This window comes from Thalassophryne amazonica, chromosome 14 (assembly GCF_902500255.1).
Source record: "Thalassophryne amazonica chromosome 14, fThaAma1.1, whole genome shotgun sequence".
Taxonomy (NCBI): Eukaryota; Metazoa; Chordata; class Actinopteri; order Batrachoidiformes; family Batrachoididae; genus Thalassophryne; species Thalassophryne amazonica.
Window position 1 is genome coordinate 9,684,805 of NC_047116.1, and position 22,242 is coordinate 9,707,046.

General features: G+C 46.9%; 1 pseudogene; it reads right to left on the reverse strand.

The window, feature by feature from the left end:
- Positions 1–4,544: 4,544 nt before the first annotated feature.
- LOC117524692 lies at positions 4,545–6,352 on the reverse strand (annotated as a pseudogene).
- Between the last annotated feature and the right edge of the window lie 15,890 nt (positions 6,353–22,242).

Genomic DNA, 22,242 nt, shown 5'->3' on the forward strand with positions numbered 1-22,242 from the left:
TCAACCTTCCTCACAAGCTCAGGCTCCTTCCTTCCCAGCAAGGTGACATTCCATGTCCTGACAGACAGAAGCTGTGAGCGCGGACCGGGCCGCTGAGCCACCCGCCCTCGACCGCCACCCAGTCCTCTCTGCACCCGACCCCAATGGCCCCCTCTGCAAGTGGTGAACCCACAGGAGGGCGAGTTAAGGCACGAGCGCCAACCCCAGGCCTGGCTCCAGGGTCGGGCCCCGGCTCTGCCGTACCGTGCGACGTCTCAGTCCTTGATATTATACTGGTCATGGGAGCTTCTGAACTGCCCTTATTCTGACCGGTCCCCTAGGACCTGTTTGCCATGGGAGACCCTACCAGGGGCACGAAGCCCCCGACAACATAGCTCCTAGGATCATCCGGGTACGCAAACTATTACTAATATTGATCTGAGGTGAGTGAGTTATTGAATATAATATGCGACGTTAGTGCTCTCCTGAAATTTATCAGCTAACGTTAACTTTTAGCTGCAGGAAGTTAAGTCAATCACTGTCGAGCTGAGTGACCATTTTGTATTCATAAATTGTTCTACCTATTTTTATTTTTACCAAATAAAGGCTACAGTTTTTTAATTGTTGCTTTTGTAACTACAATAAAAGTCTCAACTTGAAATAACATATATATTTTTTATTTTCATTTTTTTAACTATCAAGTAATCAAAGAAAATAGCACAGTGCTGCTTCATATTTCTTTATATTTAATGTACACATTACTTTTCATGGTATGTTATTTGTATAAAAATAAATGCCCAAGGTTCCTTATAATGTTAATCAAGAAATTTTCTCAACAACAGATAGGTTATGGCTTCAATTTACAGATTAACATGAAAGATTTCTTGAGAATCTTTTTTTTTTTAAGTTTTCTAATGTAAGAAAAGTTTTTTTCACTTCAAAATGTACAGTAATCAGAAATTAATCTTTAAGTAAAAACACATCTGTACGGATTTTAAAGTGGCCAAGAATTTTAAAACAGATTATCAATAGCTCCAAAGTTGCTGCCAAAACTAGGAAAACTCAGAAGTGAGTGAAAGTTGAATAAGTTGATGCATTAATGTCCCATATATACTTCTATTGTTTCATTTGAATTGATACTGAGAATGATTATTTTTGAGTTCTTTGAGGTGTCATTTACTGTGTACTTTTCTGAAAAAATAAAATTTTTGGAGATTTTTTTTTTTTTTTTTTGGTGGGTAAATAGACCTGAAAATGCATCAGAATGGCTCTGAGATTTTAATTTTTTTCTGAGGGAGAACACCCACACCCCCCGCCAGGAGCCTCAGGCCTTTAGTCCGTGCCAAAAATTTCCTTTTTTTTCCATGGCCCACTTTCATCACTGTTTTAATGATGTTTTTAAACTATTCTTTTGCCAAGGTTGAATGATTGTACAGTATACATCATCAATAACTTTGAAAAACAAGAACTGGATGCACAAGTTTGAATTTATTTTGAATCTTCGCTAATCCATGCAAAGTCAAATATATACATACATTCACTTAAATATTTTATTAAGTGGTGTTGATGATTCTACATTGTTTTTTTAATGTGACAAGGCCTATTAACTCATCCTTCGTGATCATGGTTGAGTAGTTTCTTTTCGCCAGTATAAAAAGGACGTGTTTGACAGCACTCATTGGACTGACCAATACTCAGAACACTGGGAAAGTCCAAGGAGCTCTGTGAAAATCGAAGAAGGGGAACTGTAGATTTACACATGCTGGGAAGGTCTCTTGGAGCCATTTTTCTCTTGGAGGCAAAGGTGAGGCTTTCAAACCAAAGAACACTACCACCTGTCAAGCATGGTGATGGTGGTAGTAGCATTATGTTCTGTTTTGCTGCCAGTGGTACTTGTGCATTGAACAAAGTGGATGGAATAATGAAGGAGGAGGATTCTTCAGTATCACCTCAGATCAACATCTAGACAGGTGAAACTTGGCCACAATTGGGTGTTCCAACAGGACAATCATCTCAAACACACATCAAAACTGCTTGTGGGTTAGCTAATGCTGCATTTACACATAGGCAGGACACGCTACAAATGTCATTTTCATAAAAAAAAATTGCCACACACCACCTTCATTTTGCCTCATGTCGTGGAGGTCGCAACTGAGTGTGTTGATATGTCTTGATTAGTGGTGATCCTTAATAGAGTGACAGCATTCATAGTGGTTCCTGTGATGGTTCTTGGAGCTCATACTGTCACACGTTATGAAGTGACACGGAAACTGTCAAGTTTTGACACAAATTTGTAACACAGCGTCACATTTTACTGCGTGCCACTACAAATCACTTCTCTCACACGCGCACAATTAAACCCTGCTGCACCATGTTCAGTGTCATTGCTGCAACATGACGAAGAAGGACAGTGACGCCAAGTCGGCTAAGTCTCGTTCCAGTGCTCCTCAACGCGCTCCTGCACATGTTCCACCTGTCGTCATGCCTGATGTTAAGGCACAGCTCTCCTGAGGAGAGCAGCCAGACATCTGGCTCTCTCCGTCACCTCCTCCTCCTTTCTGCACCACTCCATGGCGCAGAGCTAAACTAAGCATGTAATCACAAATTTCTTCTGCTGTGGATTCATCTGGAACTTGAGGAGCAATCTGGAGTGAACTGTTCAGCAGCTGACAGTAGGTTGAATATGGGGGTGTGTGGAGAAAATTCGCCTGATTCACAACGTGACAGAACGTAACGATGCGCTGTTATGCACAATAGCACACAACATTGTTAATGACCGTGTGTAATGGTTCATGATAATTCGCCAGCGACAGGTGCCATTAATTGTAACACGTGGTAACAGGTTGCTGAGGACAGCTGACGCCTCTGGCCCGAATCATCACATTCGTGATCAGCAGTCAAAAATGTATATGAGGTCTGTCCATAAAGTATGGTACCTTTTTATTTTTTTTTAAACTATATGGATTTGATTCATATGTTTTCACGTCAGACAAGCTTGAACCCTTGTGCGCATGCGTGAGTTTTTCCATGCCTGTCGGTGACGTCATTCGCCTGTGAGCACGCGCTGTGGAAGGAGTGGTCCCGCCCCGTCGTCGGATTTTCATTGTCTGGAAATGGCGGAATGATTTGGGGGTTTTTTTCCATCAGAATTTTTTCAGAAGCTGTTAGAGACTGGCACCTGGAAACCATTCGCTTTCGGTGAAAATTTTACGGGCTTCACAGAGAATAAGGACTGTTACTACAGCTTTAAGGACGGCCCACAACGGCACTCGGCGCGCCGCTCTCCGAGCCGCGACGACAGGCACGAACACAAAGAACCCAGCTCTCCACAATTTCTCTTATAACTCACTAGACTGGTAAGCATTGAAAGCCGAGATAGGCTTGTCCAAACTTGTCCTCTGGCACGCCGAAACGGAGGCGTTCTTTGTCTCGCTCGAACAGCGAATCCGTCGTGACGCACAAAGCCTCCGCGCGGCTTTCCACAACAAAATCTCTTGTTAAAAGTGAAATCTGCCGGAAAATGGTTGATGTCCAGCTCTTGTGATAACCAGAGAAAGTGCACACGATGGTCCCAGCTCCACACAGCCATCCATTTAGAAATGATCCGGTGGTTCGTGCCTGTCGTCGTGGCTCGGAGAGCGGCGCGCCGAGCACCATTGTGGGCCGTCCTTAAAGCTGTAGTAACAGTCCTTATTCTCTGTGAAGCCCGTAAAATTTTCACTGAAAGCCAGATAAATTTTTCGAATGGTTTCCAGGTGCCAGTCTCTAACAGCTTCTGAAAAAATTCTGATGGAAAAAAAACCCAAATCATTCCGCCATTTCCAGACAATGAAAATCCGACGACGGGGCGGGACCACTCCTTCCACAAGGCGTGCTCACAGGCGAATGACGTCACCGACAGGCGTGGAAAAACTCACACATGCGCACGAGGGTTCAAGCTTGTCTGACGTGAAAACATATGAATCAAATCCATATAGTTTTAAAAAAAAATAAAAAGGTACGATACTTTATGGATAGACCTCGTACTTCATGACATTCATGACTTCTTCTCGTTATGTGTAAATGCAGCATAAAGTAGACTAACATTAAGCTTCTGAAATGGCCTTCCCAAAGACTCAACATCAACCCTGTTTGTGGACTACACTTAAAAGCTGGGTTTATATCAGGAAACTAAACAATTTAAATGAACTCTGCCTATTCTGCCAAGAAGAGTGGTCAAATGTCCAGCCAGAATTATGCCAGATGGCTACCAATGTCTGGTTGAGGTGCAGCTTGCTAAGTGACATTTAACTAAATATTAAAGGGGGTGTATATATTTGAGCCTGTATGTATAATTTTGACCTGTATGGAGTAGAAAAGATTCAAATTGAATTCAAACTTGTGCACTCAAGTCTTGTTTTTTCAAGTCATTTAAAAACATGAAGTATGCTGTACAATCATTCCACCCTGGCAAAAGAACAGTTCAAAGACATCATTACAAGTTCAAAATTGCTTTGACATTCATCCCCATGATGACAGTATGTCAACTTCCAACCACAACTGTCGACTGGAGTCCTGTAGAGGACGTCATATTCCAGAAACCACACACACGTTACAGTATGTTGGTCTCACAGGAGTCCGACTGCAGAATCTGCAGAGTAACAATGAATTTAATGGCTTTTCTAAACCACGGGTAGAATAATGCATAGATCACTGGGTTCACACAGGAGTTAAAATAGAACAGATGGAGAACAAACGATGCAGAGAAATCACTGAGCAAATATTCTCCAGCCAAAGTGACGCAGTAATATGGAAAGAAAGTGATGATGATGTTGTGAAAGTGTAAGAGCACGGACCCACAACAGGGGGCGCAAATGAACGGACAATGGATAAAGCCAAATACAACACTTTACTGTTGTGAAATTGCACAACAACAACAGATTACAATATGAACTCCAATATACACAGTGTTATGTGGGCAGGCTCGAAGATAGGAGACGTCAGTCCAAGTCGAACCGGAACCACACGATTTCCACCGCCACCGAACCCCGGGAATACCGGAGCCGCCAAGTCCCGAACTCCCAGGTGGCCACTGCCTACGCGTGTCGGACCTGGTACTGCTGGCGAGGAGCAAACACAGTTAGAAGTGGGTGCGTGTGCACCCAGCAACACGTATGGTGGGAAATCACCTCCACCTCTCGTCGAAAAAGGAACAGAGTAAATGCTGTCCAAGTCACACAAGCAACAGTTATTCCAAAATACAGTCAGCTGAGAATTTACCTCTTCGTAGAGCGATATCTCGGCAATGAGGTGGAGATGCCGTCTTGCTGATATACCACTGAAGATCAGATGATCGATGACAGCTGTCGTCGGTGATAAGTGACAGCTGTCACCCCGGCTACTCCTGTGAGGCGGCAGCGCCCTCTGGTGCCTGGAGCCCGCACTCCAGGCAGGGCGCCCTCTGGTGGTGGTGGGCCAGCAGTACCTCCTCTTCAGCGGCCCACACAACAGATGAAAACAAATACAACCACACCAATGGTCTTGGCTGCTTTCATCACAGATTTCTTCACACTTACGTTCACTGATTGTGTGTGACGGCTGTAACATGAGAGCGCACGGCCCGAGCCTGAGACACAGCCACCACATACACTCTCCCATACAGAACTACGATGACGGTAACAGGAATAATGAAGGTCACAACAAGATCAACAACTCCTGCAGTGTATTTAATGACAATCACACACTCTCCGTAACAGGAGTTAAACCTGCCTGGTTGACTCAGGTCTTCCTTTACAATGAGGCTGTTGTATAAAACAGAACAGGGCCAACACACACAAATACACAGTGTGGCTCGTCTCACAGTGACTCTGGTTTGATAATGCAGAGGGTCACAAATAGCAAAGTAACGGTCGATGGATATGAGCACCATGTCTCCTACTGAGGCAGAGGTAATGATGTAGGACACACAGTTATACAGTGAACACGTTAAGTCACCAAGAAACCAGCAGGATGTTTGTCTAAATATTTCACCTGGCATCAGCACAAAACCCACGAGGAAGTCACAGACAGCCAGACAGAGGAGGAGGAGGTTGGAGGGGACATGAAGCTTCCTGGAGATGGACAGAAGAAACACAACAAATATTTTCACAGAGCTGATGACAGTCAGATGAAAGTGAAAACACTGCAGTGAATTGTTGCCTGAAGTGTGAGATTGAGATGATGACCAGCAGGTTGAGGATCACAGTGAGCATAGAGATGGAGGACAGCAGAGTCTGCAGGAGCATGCTTTCAGCCTCAGAGGGTGTGGGCTTCCTGCAGGAGCTGTTTAGGAGTTCTGGAAAGCAGAGCTCTGCTCCATCCTGGATCTCCATCATCAGAGAGGACGAGAAGCTCTGGCAGCTTTCTGACCAAAACTGTGCCACACAGTTGTTTTATCTCCTCATTTCTCCTCCTCTCAGTCTCTGATGGACATTGACGTCCCTCCTTACACAAACCCACACACCACATCACCATTAATGGTTGTAGTTGTGAAAGATCAGGGCCCTAGCTTCACAATCTATAGCGTATGGTCTAAAGCACATACCATACTGTATTTTCTGGACTCTGACTGACTATAATGAAAAACTAAGTATAAGGAAAGGAAAGAAGGAAAATAAAATTACTCTATCCGCCTGCTGGACCGCCCCTGGCCAAGCATTACCCCATCCCCTTTATTGAATAAAGTTGATTAAAGAAAACAAATGTCCTGACCTGGCAATTACCAAATTGACTGCCCTGGCAACATTTTCCTGGACGGATGGCCTCCTTTGTGTCTGGCATGAATGGAGCTCTTATAATTAATACAACGTTGAAATAATTTATTTTATTTCTGGTGCCTGTCTAACACTTTTGTTAGTTTTTAAGTGCAACCACTGCAAATTTTAGCTCATTATTTTACTCCTGTGCGAATCTTAGGCGGAGTTAGCATTTTCATTAGCAGTTAGCTTGCACTACCTTGGCTACATGCTTGGATCATCTGTTGCACAAATTACATTACATTACATTACACTCTACATTAATCTTGCAAAATGTTCACAGAAAGGGTGGCTCTCTTAGAGAGCCGTGTCCATAAGCCAGAGCAGCTTCTTAGTTCAGTGGAGTTAGATGTTACGGGCACTCAAGATGAGCTTAGTGTTGGGCCTGCCATCACATCCATTACCATTAGGTTAGCAACACTGGCTAAAGAGGATAGCTTTCAGATTGGTGTTAGGGGGAAGAAGTCGTGTAGGGCCTGGTTCCTGGTTGTAGTATTCATATTATGGTCGCCAGTGTGAACTGTTTTTCAGTCTGGGACATGCCTGTTAATAGCCCTCCAAGTCCATGGGTGACGTCTACCCCTATCTCCAGGCCGAAACACTGTGCATTTGTGATAGGGGATTCCATCACCCGCAAAGTTAGATTACAGACGCTGGCTGATATTAAATGTATTACCTCTCACCTTAGGGTGCTGACGTTGCACAAGAATAGTCAGTGAAAGGAACACAACACTAGATATAGCTACATAGTTATTCAAATACATTAGAACACATTCATCTTGAAGACAAGTTTGTTCAGAATCAGCAACTTATCACAAATGAACTGACTATTTTGTTAACGTCTCATAAATCTTTTTTCTCTGCGGTCTGTGATTATGCATTTGCCTGTAGAAGCCAAGCGTCCATTCACTTCAATGGGACTGCCTGGAAAGGTTGTTTTCATTGCCTTGAAACTCAACGGCACGGTTGTTAAAGAATTCTAAAGATACTTATCAATTATTGATGTCTTTGATTCTGTCTTTCATATATATATATATATATATATATATATATATATATATATATATATATATACATATATATATATATATATATATATATATATACACACGAGGTCTATTAGAAAAGTATCCGACCTTATTATTTTTTTCAAAAACCATATGGATTTGAATCAAGTGTGATTGCGTCAGACAAGCTTGAACCCTCGTGCGCATGCATGAGTTTTTCCACGCCTGTCGGTTGCGTCATCTGCCTGTGAGCAGGCTTTGAGTGAGGAGTGGTCCAGCCGCCTTGTCGTTGTTTCATTGCCAGGAAATGGCGGAATGATTTGGGCTTTTTTCCATCAGAATTTTTTCAGAAACTGTTAGAGACTGGCAGCTGGAAACCATTAGAAAAAATTATCTGACTTTCGGTGAAAATGTTACGGGCTTGGTAGAGAATAAGGAGTGTTACTGTCGCTTTAAGGACGGCCCCCAGCGGCTGTGGGGCGCGCCGCGCTCCGAAGCCGCCATCGACAGGCTGAACGACCATTTCATTTCTAAATGGATGGCTGTCTGGATCCGTGACCATCGTGTGCCATTTCTCTGGTTATCACAAGAGCTGGACAGCAACCATTTTCCAGCAGATTTCACTTTTAACAAGAGTTTTTGTCATGGAAAGCTGAGCAGAGGCTTCACGCGTCACAATGGATTCGCTACTGGAGCGAGACAAAACCACCTCCGTTTTGGTCTCACAGGACGGCTTTGAGATACATGTCGTGACCAGCAGCTCTTTCTCGATCTGTGCATAGTCAACCTCTGTGCTTGTCAAGGCCCTGGATGCATAGACTACTGCTTGCCATGTTTCCTCATACATTTGCAGAAGAACAGCTCCTAAGCCATGTTGTGAAGGATCTGCAGAGTTTCTTGTGTTCCTCTTTGGGTCGTAGAACCTCAATGCTGCCTGTGTCGTGAGTGTGTTTTTCAGTGTCTGAAACAAATTCTCTTGTTCATGTTGCCACATCCACTCATTATTTTGCTCCAGTAGCATTTTAAGTGGTTCTGTTGTTGTGGACAATCTTGGGATGAACTTTGCAAGATAGGTCACCAACCCCAAGAAGTGTCTCAGCCCCTCCATGTTCTGAGGTCCCTCCATATTTGCTATGGCTGATGTTTTTCTGGGGTCAGGACTCACTCTGTCTTCAGATACAACATCTCCAACAAAGGTAAGTGAGTTGACAGCAAAGTCACATTTGTACTTGTTTAGTTTCAGGTTTATATTTTGTGTCTGATTAAGCATTTGTCTCAAACTTGTCCCCAAAAGATAATATCATCCATCATCTGTGTAACTCCAGGTATGTTTTTGAATATTGTGTGTATCTTCTTGTGGTAGACCTCTGGGGCTAACAAAATCCCGTATGGAAGGTGAAAATTCGATATCTCCCCTCAGGTGTGTTAAAGGTGCACAGTCTCAAACTAGTCTCATCAAGCCTCATTTGCCAGAACTCGGAGGATGCATCAAGTTTACTGAACCACTCAGTACCGGCAAACTGGGACATTATCTCCTCATGTGGGTAACTTAAAGTGCTCTCTATTCACTGCTTTGTTGAAATCTCTGGGATCCAAGCAAGTTCTTCTACCTCTAGTGAGTTCATCCAATCGGTTGGCTTGTCGATTTTCTTTATTTATAATATTTAGCTTTTCCATGAGAGCTAGTTTGCCTTTGAGTGTTTCCCTCAACACAAATGGAACCTTTCTGCAAGCACTACTGATGCAACAGTCTCATCAATATTTATTTTGTGGTCACCTGGTAGACAACAATGTCCCTCAAAAAGATCTTTGTGCAGTATCATTACTACGTCTTGATCACTGCTGGACCCTGAGGCAACAACAAACACTCTTAAAAAGATTGAGTTTTTCATATGCAGGTAAACCTAAGAATGGTTGCACTCTCTCTTCCACAATTATGTGCATTTAAGGGATTACATTTGGTCAAGTCACTCATTTTTCCATTTTTCCAAGTCCACTGTGGAGCAGTGCTTTAAAATCCAAAAGCCTGGTTTATGCTTCTCCAGCTCCGTAACTCCGTGGCCATGCAATGATGTCAACATGCGTGCGACCCCTTCAAAATTCTCCATTGCGTCTTTATGCAATTTACCGCGGGAATAGTGGTCTTTTCTGGATTAATTTGTCCCTCAATGAGCTCCACTTTACACAGCCATGAACCTCCAAACCAACGGTACAGTACGTGCAATTTCCTTCTATGAAATGTGGGTCATTTGACCGTCTTTCGGACTCAGTGTTGCAAAGTTGGCCATATTTGCGAACTTTTCTGCCATAAGTATTTGATCCATGATCAAAATGTAATCAGCGGGCACACTAAAAAAGTATTAAAATTTGATGGGAGAGGAAGGAGTGAAAACGTAAAAGTGACCAATCACAGCCGGGGAGGGTTCACAGCCATGCAGTGGGCTCTGATCTTAAGCCATTTGGTTTGTTACACCCAGAGATATGTATGAATCGTATCATATTACAGTGCAGTCAGCAAGCAGCATTTTGTTAATAATTGCCAGCCTTGAATTATGGCCTGCCTCGTTTAGGCGCTGGGTCTGAGCACGGTTTGAAAAAAATAAACGCCCGGGGGTTTAATTAAGGAAATATGGTACCGACTTTCCTTGAATCGGCGAGTGTCAGTGCTGAACTTCATTTCGTACCTCTGTTGTGACACATCATGTTGTGGGCACATCCAGACTGCTCTGTCTGGTGCACGTGAGCAGATTTGAATGGAAATGCATTGCGATGGGGCGGGACACTTTCTCTGATCAATCAATCAATTTATTTATATAGCGCCAAATCACAACAACAGTTGCCTCAAGGCGCTTTATATTGTAAGGCAAGGCCATACAATAATTACGTAAAAACCCCAACGGTCAAAACGACCCCCTGTGAGCAAGCACTTGGGGACAGTGGGAAGGAAAAACTCCCTTTTAACAGGAAGAAACCTCCAGCAGAACCAGGCTCAGGGAGGGGCAGTCTTCTGCTGGGACTGGTTGGGGCTGAGGGAGAGAACCAGGAAAAAGACATGCTGTGGAGGGGACCAGAGATCAATCACTAATGATTAAATGCAGAGTGGTGCATACAGAGCAAACAACTACATTTTGTTTAAAAAAAATCACAACAGTTGTATGACATTGAATACCCCAATTATGTTTTGATTATTTTACTGATATTTTATTCAGAGATATCTTAAAACATTATAAAAAACATTTCTTTACCATTCATTTTTATCATTGAAGATCAAAAGTCTGGGTGTGGGACAAGCACAAAACAGCAATATTTGCATATAATGATGCTGAAAAAAGGTGAAAAAGTCATCATAGACTACTAGAACAAATTTCTTAACACACTTTCATTGTAAAGATAACTATAAAAGTGTGAAATTTCCCCTTTTTTCTGTTTTTCATACAGTATTATCAAAGGACATAATAAGTGCCCGTAGTCTAAGAATCACCCATAAAATCCTTAGAAGATTGCCTTGCATCAGTGAGAAGCTGGATGTCTAGCAACTTCCTACTTTTAAACTCTGATAAGACTGAAATGATGGTTCTTGGTCCAGTGAGACCTCAGCATCAATTTGACCAGTTAACGCTTAGCCAAGGCTCATGTGTCATACATCACACTGACAAAGTGAGGAACCTTTGGGTAATTTTTGATCCTACATTGTCCTTTGACCTCCACATTAGAGATATTACGAGGAGTGCTTTCTTCCACCTGCAAAATATAGCAAAGATTCATCCCATCCTGTCTATGGCTGATGCTGAGACCTTGATTCATGTGTTTGTCTCTTCTAGGTAGGACTACTGCAATGTTGTTGTGTGTGGGCCGCTGAAGAGGAGGTACTGCTGGCCCATCACCACCAGAGGGCGCCCTGCCTGGAGTGCGGGCTCCAGGCACCAGAGGGCGCCGCCGCCTGATGAGAGCAGCCAGGGTGACAGCTGTCACCCATTACTGGACACAGCTGACTTCACTCAGTACGGAGGTATATCAGCAGGACAGCGTCTCCACCTCAGTGCCGAGATATCACCTTGAGTTTCAGGTAATCACCTCTGCAACATATATCTGTGTTCAGATAAGTACTCACCTTTCCTGCTTCAGTGTGACAAGAGGTGGAGGCGGCTTTGCCCCTCTCATCTACCGGGTGCGGTCGCATCCCACCCTGTGTGTTTGTGTTCTTTCCCGCCAGCAGTACCGGATCCGACGAGCGGAGGCAGTGGCCACCTGGGAATTCGGGACTTGGCGGTTCCAGTACTTCTGGGTTTCGGTGGCAGAGGAGATCTGGGTGGTTCCGGTTCAACTAGGACGGACGTCTCCTACCTTCGGGCCTGCCCACAAGACACCAGCAGATTTCGGCTTACATCTCCAAATTGCTAATTGTTGTATCAGTTGTGCTATTTTCACAACAGTAAAACTTGTTCTTACTTTTCTCCATTGTCCGTTCATTGCGCCCCCTGTTGTGGGTCCGTGTACCTACACTTTCACAACAGGATATCTCGGCCAGCGTCATGGATCCCGAGGGGCGTCAACCGGCTGTTGAACGGCCACTGGAAGACCAAGACGTGGCGGAGGCTTCGGGAGGGGTAATCGGTGAGTTGCAGCGGATCCTCACCGCTTTCACCTCTCGGATCGATTTAATGACCGAGCAACACGTTCTCCTAAACCGCAGGGTGGAGGCTCTCGCCGCACAAGTGGAGGCACGCCCCTCGGGCGCCGCTGCGGCTCTCCCTCCCGAGGACCCTGCGCGCGAAAGTAACGTTCCACTGGTCGTTCAACGGTCCCTCCCTCCGTCCCCAGAAGCATACATAAGCCCTCCAGAACCGTACGGAGGCTGTGTGGAGACGTGCGCGGACTTTCTTATGCAGTGTTCGCTCGTCTTCGCTCAGCGTCCCGTGATGTACGCGACGGATGCTAGCAAAGTAGCTTATGTGATAAACCTGCTTCGCGGGGAGGCACGCGCTTGGGCTACAGCGCTCTGGGAGCAGAACTCTCGGCTCCTTCATACTTACGATGGGTTTGTACGGGAGCTCAGAACGGTGTTCGATCATCCCAACAGAGGAGAGTCCGCTTCAACCGCACTACTGTCCATGCGACAGGGACGTCGGAGCGCAGCTGCCTATGCAGTCGCCTTTCGCATCGCGGCGGCGAGATCCGGCTGGAATAGCACTCCGCGCTGCCTTTGTAAACGGACTGTCTCTGGTCCTAAAAGAGCACCTGGTGGCTAAGGACGAACCGCGAGATTTAGATGGGCTCATTGATCTAGTCATACGACTCGACAACCGGTTAGAAGAACGCCGTCGGGAACGAGGCGAAGGGCGTGGCCAGGCACGCGTCGTCCCTCTCCCTTCCGGGTCCGATCGAGCTCCGCCCTCCCCACGCTCCTCTGTTCCTGCGCTCCGTGCGCTTACGGCTCCCCCTGCTGACGAAGCTATGGACACGAGCAGGGCAACATTTAGGGCACCTGGAGCACAAAGGAGGCGGGCCCACGGAGCTTGTTATGTTTGTGGCTCGAGTGAGCATATGGCAAACGACTGCCCCGAGCGGTTAAACTCCAACGCCCGCCCTTAGAGACTGGGCCAGGGGTGGGCCAAAACATTCACGTGGGACACACCCACATTGCTACACGACTCCCAGTCACAATCCTGTATGAGGATTCAACCCTGAAGGCCCCAGCACTGGTGGACACGGGCTCTGAGGGGAATCTGCTTGACAGCAGATGGGCCAGGGAGATAGGGCTCCCTCTGGTGGCTCTTACCTCGCCTGTGCAGGTTCGAGCACTAGATGGCTCCCTACTCCCACCAATCACGCATAAGACACCTCCAGTAACTCTGGTGGTGTCAGGTAACCACCGGGAGGTGATCGAGTTCTTCGTGACTCAGGCCACCTCCCGTGTGGTTTTAGGGTTTCCATGGATGCTTAAGCACAATCCCCGGATTGATTGGCCGTCCGGGGTAGTGGTGCAGTGGAGCGAAACCTGCCATCGGGAGTGTCTCGGTTCCTCGGTTCCTCCCGGCTCCCAAGCTAAGGAGGAGGTCCGAGTCCCGCCCAATCTGAAGGCGGTGCCAGCGGAGTACCATGACCTCGCTGACGTGTTCAGCAAGGATCTGGCTCTCACGCTTCCTCCCCACCGCCCGTACGATTGTGCCATTGATTTGGTTCCAGGCAGTGAGTTCCCGTCCAGTAGGCTGTACAACCTCTCACGGCCGGAACGCGAATCAATGGAGACCTACATCCGGGACTCATTAGCCGCCGGGTTGATCCGGAATTCCACCTCACCGATGGGCGCAGGTTTCTTTTTTGTGGGTAAAAAAGATGGCGGACTTCGTCCATGCATTGATTACAGGGGGTTGAACGAGATCACGGTCCGCAACCGATACCCGTTGCCCTTGTTGGATTCAGTGTTCACCCCCTTGCATGGAGCCAAGATTTTCACCAAGCTGGATCTTAGGAATGCGTATCATTTGGTTCGGATTCGGAAGGGAGACGAATGGAAGACGGCATTTAACACCCCCTTAGGTCATTTTGAGTACCTGGTCATGCCGTTCGGTCTCACTAATGCTCCCGCGACCTTCCAAGCGTTGGTAAACGATGTCTTGCGGGACTTCCTGCACCGGTTCGTCTTCGTATATCTAGACGATATACTCATCTTTTCCCCGGATCCTGAGACTCATGTCCGGCATGTCCGTCAGGTCCTGCAGCGGTTGTTGGAGAACCGTCTGTTTGTGAAGGGCGAGAAGTGTGAGTTCCACCGCACTTCTTTGTCCTTCCTGGGGTTTATCATCTCCTCTAACTCCGTCGCCCCGGATCCGGCCAAGGTTGCGGCGGTGAGAGATTGGCCCCAACCCACAAGCCGTAGGAAGCTGCAACAGTTCCTCGGCTTTGCTAATTTCTATAGGAGGTTCATTAAGGGCTACAGTCAGGTAGTTAGCCCCCTGACAGCCCTGACCTCTCCAAAAGTTCCCTTCACCTGGTCGGACCGGTGCGAGGCCGCGTTCAAGGAGTTGAAACGGCGCTTCTCGTCTGCACCAGTTCTGGTGCAGCCCGATCCTAGCCGCCAGTTAGTGGTCGAAGTGGATGCCTCGGACTCAGGGATAGGAGCGGTGCTCTCCCAGAGCGGGAAGACCGATAAGGTCCTTCACCCGTGTGCCTATTTCTCTCGCAGGTTGACCCCCGCTGAACGGAATTATGACGTCGGCAATCGGGAACTCCTTGCTGTGAAAGAGGCCCTCGAAGAGTGGAGACATCTGTTGGAGGGAACAGCCGTGCCATTCACGGTTTTCACTGACCATCGGAACCTGGAGTACATCAGGACCGCTAAGCGTCTGAACCCCAGGCAAGCCCGCTGGTCACTGTTCTTTGGCCGTTTTGACTTCCGGATTACCTACCGCCCCGGGACCAAGAATCAAAGATCGGACGCATTGTCCCGGGTGCACGAGGATGAAGTCAAAACGGAACCGTCGGATCCCCCGGATCCCATCATCCCGGAGTCCGCTATCGTGGCCGCCCTCACCTGGGACGTGGAGAAGACCGTCCGGGAGGCCCTGACCCGTGTCCCGGACCCCGGAAACGGACCAAAGGACAAACTATACGTCCCACCAGAGGCTAGGGCTGCAGTCCTGGACTTCTGTCACGGTTCTAAGCTCTCCTGTCACCCAGGGGTGCGAAGGACCGTGACAGTCGTCCGGCAACGCTTCTGGTGGGCATCCCTGGAGGCCGACGTCCGGGACTACATCCAGGCCTGTACCACCTGCGCCAGGGGCAAGGCTGACCACAAGAAGACCTCAGGGCAGCTACAGCCACTGCCCGTGCCTCATCGCCCCTGGTCCCATATCGGCCTGGACTTCGTCACGGGTCTCCCGCCGTCCCAGGGAAACACCGTCGTCTTCACGATAGTGGACCGTTTCTCCAAGGCGGCCCACTTCGTGGCCCTCCCGAAGCTTCCAACGGCCCAGGAGACAGCGGACCTCCTGGTCCACCACGTCGTCCGTCTGCATGGCATCCCATCAGACATCGTCTCCGATCGCGTTCCCCAGTTCACCTCACACGTCTGGAGGAGTTTCTGCCGGGAACTGGGGGCCATGGTCAGCCTCTCGTCTGGGTATCACCCCCAGACCAACGGGCAAGCAGAGCGGGCGAATCAGGAATTGGAGCAGACACTACGCTGTGTGACAGCCGCGCACCCGACGGCCTGGAGTACCCACCTGGCCTGGATCGAGTACGCTCACAACAGCCAAGTGTCATCTGCCACCGGCCTCTCCCCGTTTGAGGTGTGCTTGGGGTATCAGCCCCCCTTGTTTCCGGTGGTCGAGGGAGAGGTCGGTGTGCCCTCGGTCCAGGCCCACCTACGGAGGTGCCGTCGGGTGTGGCGTGCCGCCCGCTCTGCCTTGTTGAAGGCCCGGACGAGGGCGAAGACACATGCAGACCGGCGGCGGGCCCCGGCTCCCACGTATCGTCCTGGGCAGGAAGTGTGGTTGTCCACCAAGGACATTCCCCTTCAAGTGGACTCCCCCAAGCTCCAAGAACGATACATCGGTCCCTTTAAAATCCGCAAAATCATCAATCCCGCCGCAGTGAGGCTTCAGCTGCCGGCCTCGCTGCGGATTCACCCAGTGTTCCATGTCTCCCGGATAAAGCCCCATCACACCTCACCCCTCTGCACCCCGGGTCCGGCACCACCTCCTGCCCGGATCATCGACGGGGAACCGGCTTGGACCGTGCGTCGGCTCCTCGATGTCCGTCGAATGGGCCGGGGTCTTCAGTACCTGGTGGACTGGGAGGGGTACGGCCCCGAGGAACGCTCCTGGGTGAAGAGGAGCTTCATCCTGGACCCGGCCCTCCTGGCCGACTTTTACCGTCGCCATCCGGAGAAGCCCGGTCGTGCGCCAGGAGGCGCCCGTTGAGGGGGGGGTCCTGTTGTGTGTGGGCCGCTGAAGAGGAGGTACTGCTGGCCCATCACCACCAGAGGGCGCCCTGCCTGGAGTGCGGGCTCCAGGCACCAGAGGGCGCCGCCGCCTGATGAGAGCAGCCAGGGTGACAGCTGTCACCCATTACTGGACACAGCTGACTTCACTCAGTACGGAGGTATATCAGCAGGACAGCGTCTCCACCTCAGTGCCGAGATATCACCTTGAGTTTCAGGTAATCACCTCTGCAACATATATCTGTGTTCAGATAAGTACTCACCTTTCCTGCTTCAGTGTGACAAGAGGTGGAGGCGGCTTTGCCCCTCTCATCTACCGGGTGCGGTCGCATCCCACCCTGTGTGTTTGTGTTCTTTCCCGCCAGCAGTACCGGATCCGACGAGCGGAGGCAGTGGCCACCTGGGAATTCGGGACTTGGCGGTTCCAGTACTTCTGGGTTTCGGTGGCAGAGGAGATCTGGGTGGTTCCGGTTCAACTAGGACGGACGTCTCCTACCTTCGGGCCTGCCCACAAGACACCAGCAGATTTCGGCTTACATCTCCAAATTGCTAATTGTTGTATCAGTTGTGCTATTTTCACAACAGTAAAACTTGTTCTTACTTTTCTCCATTGTCCGTTCATTGCGCCCCCTGTTGTGGGTCCGTGTACCTACACTTTCACAACAAATGTTCTATTTTCTGGTATACCGCAGTCCAGCATTAGGGGTCTCCAATTGGTTCAAAGTGCTGCTGCTGGACTTTTGACACAAAGCAGAAAGTTTGACCACATTACACCCATTTTGGCATCTCTTCACTGGCTTCCTGTATCAATGAGATCAAATTTTAAGGTTCTGCTACTAGCCTATAAAATTGTTCAAGAACTAGCACTTCCCTACCTAGCTGACCTAATTAAACCCTACGTACTGGCCCGGGCTTTGCATTCTCATGGTACAGGGCTACTTTGTGTCACAGTTTTCTCTTATCATGCCCCTGTTCTGTGGAATGATCATCCTGGGTCAATGAAACAGTCAGATTCTGTAGAGACTTTCAAGTCCAGATTTAAGACACTTATTTTCCCTTTCGTATGTCTAGCATACTGGCATAGTATGTTTCTACGCTTTTTACTCTTTTAATTAATTTTATTAGTAAACGGAGCGGGCCATGGCATCAACTTTATCTAAATTCTGGGTCTTTTAGCGAAGCTTAGGTCAAGTGGCCAGCGATCATCTTAGCATTTCTTTTTTCTTGCTGTGTAATGCTGACAAATTACACTGTATTTGTTGTCTTTCTGATGCTTGATTCTGCTTTTTTATTTTCTCTCTGTTTAAGGTGTGGCGCCATCCAGAGATGGGTGTGGTATCTGTTCCGAAACCGTCCTGTGCACCGGCAACATTTCCTGTATGTTTGTTTTATGAATTGAAACAACAAGCCTCTATGTTGCACTTCCACAAAAAGAGCTTGTATTTCAGAATAAAAGCCTGTGAGGTTGCTGGAGATCTGACAGAATTCATGAGCCTGTCCATCCTCCCACACCCCAGGCAGCAGATTAAAATCTGGATGTTTTCTGTTTGCATGCGACCCTAAACCCAGAATTAACATGTTCACACTCCGGACTGTCTGTCCGGAATTCTGTCAGGTCTGCAACAACCTACATCAGGGGTGGGCAACTTGTTCCAGAAAGGGTCAAGAGGGTGCAGGTTTTCTTTGCAGCCACTGACTCCACCAGGTGATTTCACTGATTAATTGATTCCAGCTGCTCAAAGTGATATTAATCAGTGAAATTACCTGGTGGAGTCAGTGACTGCAAAGAAAACCTGCACCCTCTTGACACTTTCCGGAACAAGTTGCCAACCCCTGATTTACATAAACATAAACAAGCTTGTTTTCAAAAATTACTGATTTCTTAGAAAATATTGGTCTCATCACCTTGCTGTTTTCACAACTTGAATCCTCATGAAAAAATATATAAGTATGCCACAGGATGAAAGTCAGCTCTTTCTGGATTTTAATTGATGCTCCGGACACACAAACACACAGATTTGGGGTTGTACTTATTTATGTGACATTCGCCTCCCAGACGTTAATGTTTGATGTCAGTGACTGAACATTTCTACAGGGATCTCTGTGGTCACTCTGTGCTTTCACACGTCAGAAGGAATGCATCAGGTTCTGGGTTTAGTGAACATTTTCTAATGAATTCTGTGCAACCGGGAGTTTATAAAAATAAAGACGTCCCTCTGCAGATCGTGCTGTACTTCAGTATCTTCTCAGTCTACAGTATGAGGTCTGTTAGAAAAGTATCGGACCTTTTTATTTTTTTCAAAAACCATATGGATTTGAATCACGTGTGACTGCATCAGACAAGCTTGAACCTTCGTGCGCATGCGTGAGTTTTTCACACCTTTCGGTTGCGTCATTCGCCTGTGAGCAGGCTTTGAGTGAGCACTGGTCCACCCTCTCGTCGTTTGTTTATTGCGAATAAATGTCTGAACGATTTGGAGCTTTGTTGCATCAATTTTTTTCCAGACACTGTGAGAGACCTCCAGGTGGACACCGTTCGGAAAATTAATATGGCTTTCAGGGACAATTTTATGGGGATTATACAGATTAAGGAGTGTTACTGCCGCTTTAAGGACTGCTCCCAGCGCCGATCAACATGCTCAGACCCCGCTGAAACAACCAGATCATTTCCAACGTGAAGGCTTTGTTGATCCGGGACCTCGTCTGACTTTCACAAAAAGGCAGGAGACGTGGACATCAGCACTTTTTCATCACATTCCACTGTTACAGGAGTTTTTTTCATGGAAAGAAAAGCGGAGGGACGTGCCACGGAGCCGTTCATTACGCAGGACAAAGCCACCTCGGTGTTGGTCTCACAGGACGGCTTTGAGATGGCTTTCAGATGGATTCCGGTTGCTTTTCAGTCGTGTGATTATCCGATTGTGATTGTGCATGAGCTGGACATGCCCGAACATGTCCTGGAAGGCTTCATCATGGCGTTGCTTTGCGCCATGCGCTCCTCTTTCCATGACAAAAACTCCTGTAACAGTGGAATGTGCTGTTCATTTCTAAACTGGACGTTGTCTTGATCTGGTATGTTGTCTGACTAGCACAGGAACTGTGAAAAGACGTGGACATCAGCACTTTTTCAGCACATTAAGACAGATGTGCGGAGGAGTTCCGCGCGTCGCGGTGGAGCCGCATGGTGCAAAGCAACGCCGTGATGAAGCCTTCCAGGACATGTTGGGGCAGGTCCAGCTCATGCACAATCACAATCGGATAATCACATGACTGAAAAGCAACCGGAATCCATTTCTTGAGCCGCGAAGAGATCGAAGCGCCGTCAAAAGTCACAGTGATCACAACAAATCACCCTCGGTAACCAATGGAACCGAGAAGGTGACCGGCAGAGTCCCTTTGCCAAGATCCCTGGAGCAGCTGTGCAGTCAGATGATTCATCAACTGGAAATAAGATGGCTCCCAGCATCTGACCTCATGGAGACCATCTGCACTGTGCATCAATTAAGCCTGGGTTTTGTGTATCAGAAATAAGCAGAGTGGCTTTAATTAATTCTATTCCCTGTCATTAACAATATCTCACGTTAATAAATACCAAAGTAAATCCCCTGCTGATTAGGAAGGAATTCATTCTTAAACTCCCGCAACTAAACCAAATTACATAAACGTCATATAATAATTGTTCAGTGAACTTTGTCATCATCTGTGTGATATGTATAACTCCTGACTGAGTTAAATAAATGTTTTAAACGTATGAAGTTGTCTGTGGTTTGTGTGGTTTTACAGAGGAATCAGACCCAAACTATAGAACTTACAACTGTAAGATTAGAGACTGATTTAATATTTCCTATTGACTGACCCTAAAATCATTGATATTATAACCTGGTTATAATATCATTCAGTCATAGGTGGTGCCCCCATTATTCGAGGTAAAATTATCCACAAGTGATAATTTCAACATATCCTAAACCACATCTTCCCGCTACACTTACTTAGATATTAATAAAAGTATGAATGTTATAGAATTTACATGCCACTGACATTTGTCCCATAGCCAGGTATGGCTGTGATGACCTTCATCTCAGTCGTTATTACATTACTACGCTCGGTGGGAAAAGTAAGCTCATTCCTGATAAGGACAACCACAAACATTATCGTTCACTGTCGTTTCACCAGAGAACAGAATCTCTCCTTCCTCTCTGTCTTTTCCACCATCTTCTCTGTTTAAGTCACTCTTAGCTTCCTCCCTACTGTTAACAGTTTGGCACCTTAGGAGCTCTCTTAAGGCCTAAGAAGCTTTGTTTATAACTTTTATCATACCAAGGGTAAAATTCTAAGAATTCAAGGAATTCTAAGATTTTTCTTAGAATAGTGTCATTAAGAGCTACTTTTAGTCTTAGGATGCTTAGAGGATACGGGCCCTGTAGTTTGTGTGACTGTCTCAAACATGACCTTTCATCCAATTTGAACTCGCCAGTTTCATTGTTACAGTGGGGCCAAAAAGTATTTACTCAGCCCCTGATTGTGCACGTTCTCATACTTAGAAAGATGAGAGAGGTCTGTAATTTTCATCATAGGTATACTTCAACTATGAGAGACAAAATTAGAAAAAAAAAATCCAGGACATCACATTGTAGGATTTTTAAAGAATTTATTTGTAAATTGTGGTGGAAAATAAGTATTTGGTCACCCACAAACAAGCAAGATTTCTGACTCTCACAGACCTGTAACAACTTCTTTAAGAAGCTCTTCTTAATGGCACCTGTTTGAACTTTATCTGTATAAAAGACACCTATCCACAGCCTCAAACAGTCAGACTCCAAACTCAACCATGGCCAAGACGAAAGAGCTGTCGAAGGACACTAGGAAGAAAATTGTAGATGTGTGCCAGGCTGGGATTAGTGAATCTACAATAGTCAAGCAGGTTGGTGTAAATAAATCAACTGTGGGAACAATTGTAAGAAAATGGAAGACATACAAGACCATTGATAATCTCCCTCGATCTGGGGCTCCACGCAAGATGTTATCCTGTGGGGTCAAAATGATCGTGAGAACGGTGAACAAAAATCCGCTACACAGAGGGACCTGATGAATGACCTGCAGAGAGCTGGGACCAAAGTAACAAAGGCTACACACTACGCAGAGAGGGACTCAAATCCTGCAGTGCCAGGCCTGTCCCCCTGCTTAAGACAGTACATGTCCAGGACTGTCTGAAGTTTGCCAGAAAGCATATAGATGATCCAGAACAGGACTGGGAGAATATCATGTGGTCAGATGAAACCAAAATAGAACTTTTGAGTAAAAACTCAACTCGTCATGTTTGGAGGAAGACGAATGCTGAGTTGCATCCCAAGAACACCATATCGACTGAGAAGCATGGTGGTGGAAACATCATGCTTTGGGGCTGTTTTTCTGCAAAGGGGACAGGACGACTGATCTGTGTTAAGGGTAGAATGAACGGAGCATGAGATTTTAAGCCAAAACATCCTTCCTTCAGTGAGAGCATTGAAGATGCAATGTGGCTGGGTCTTCCAGCATGACA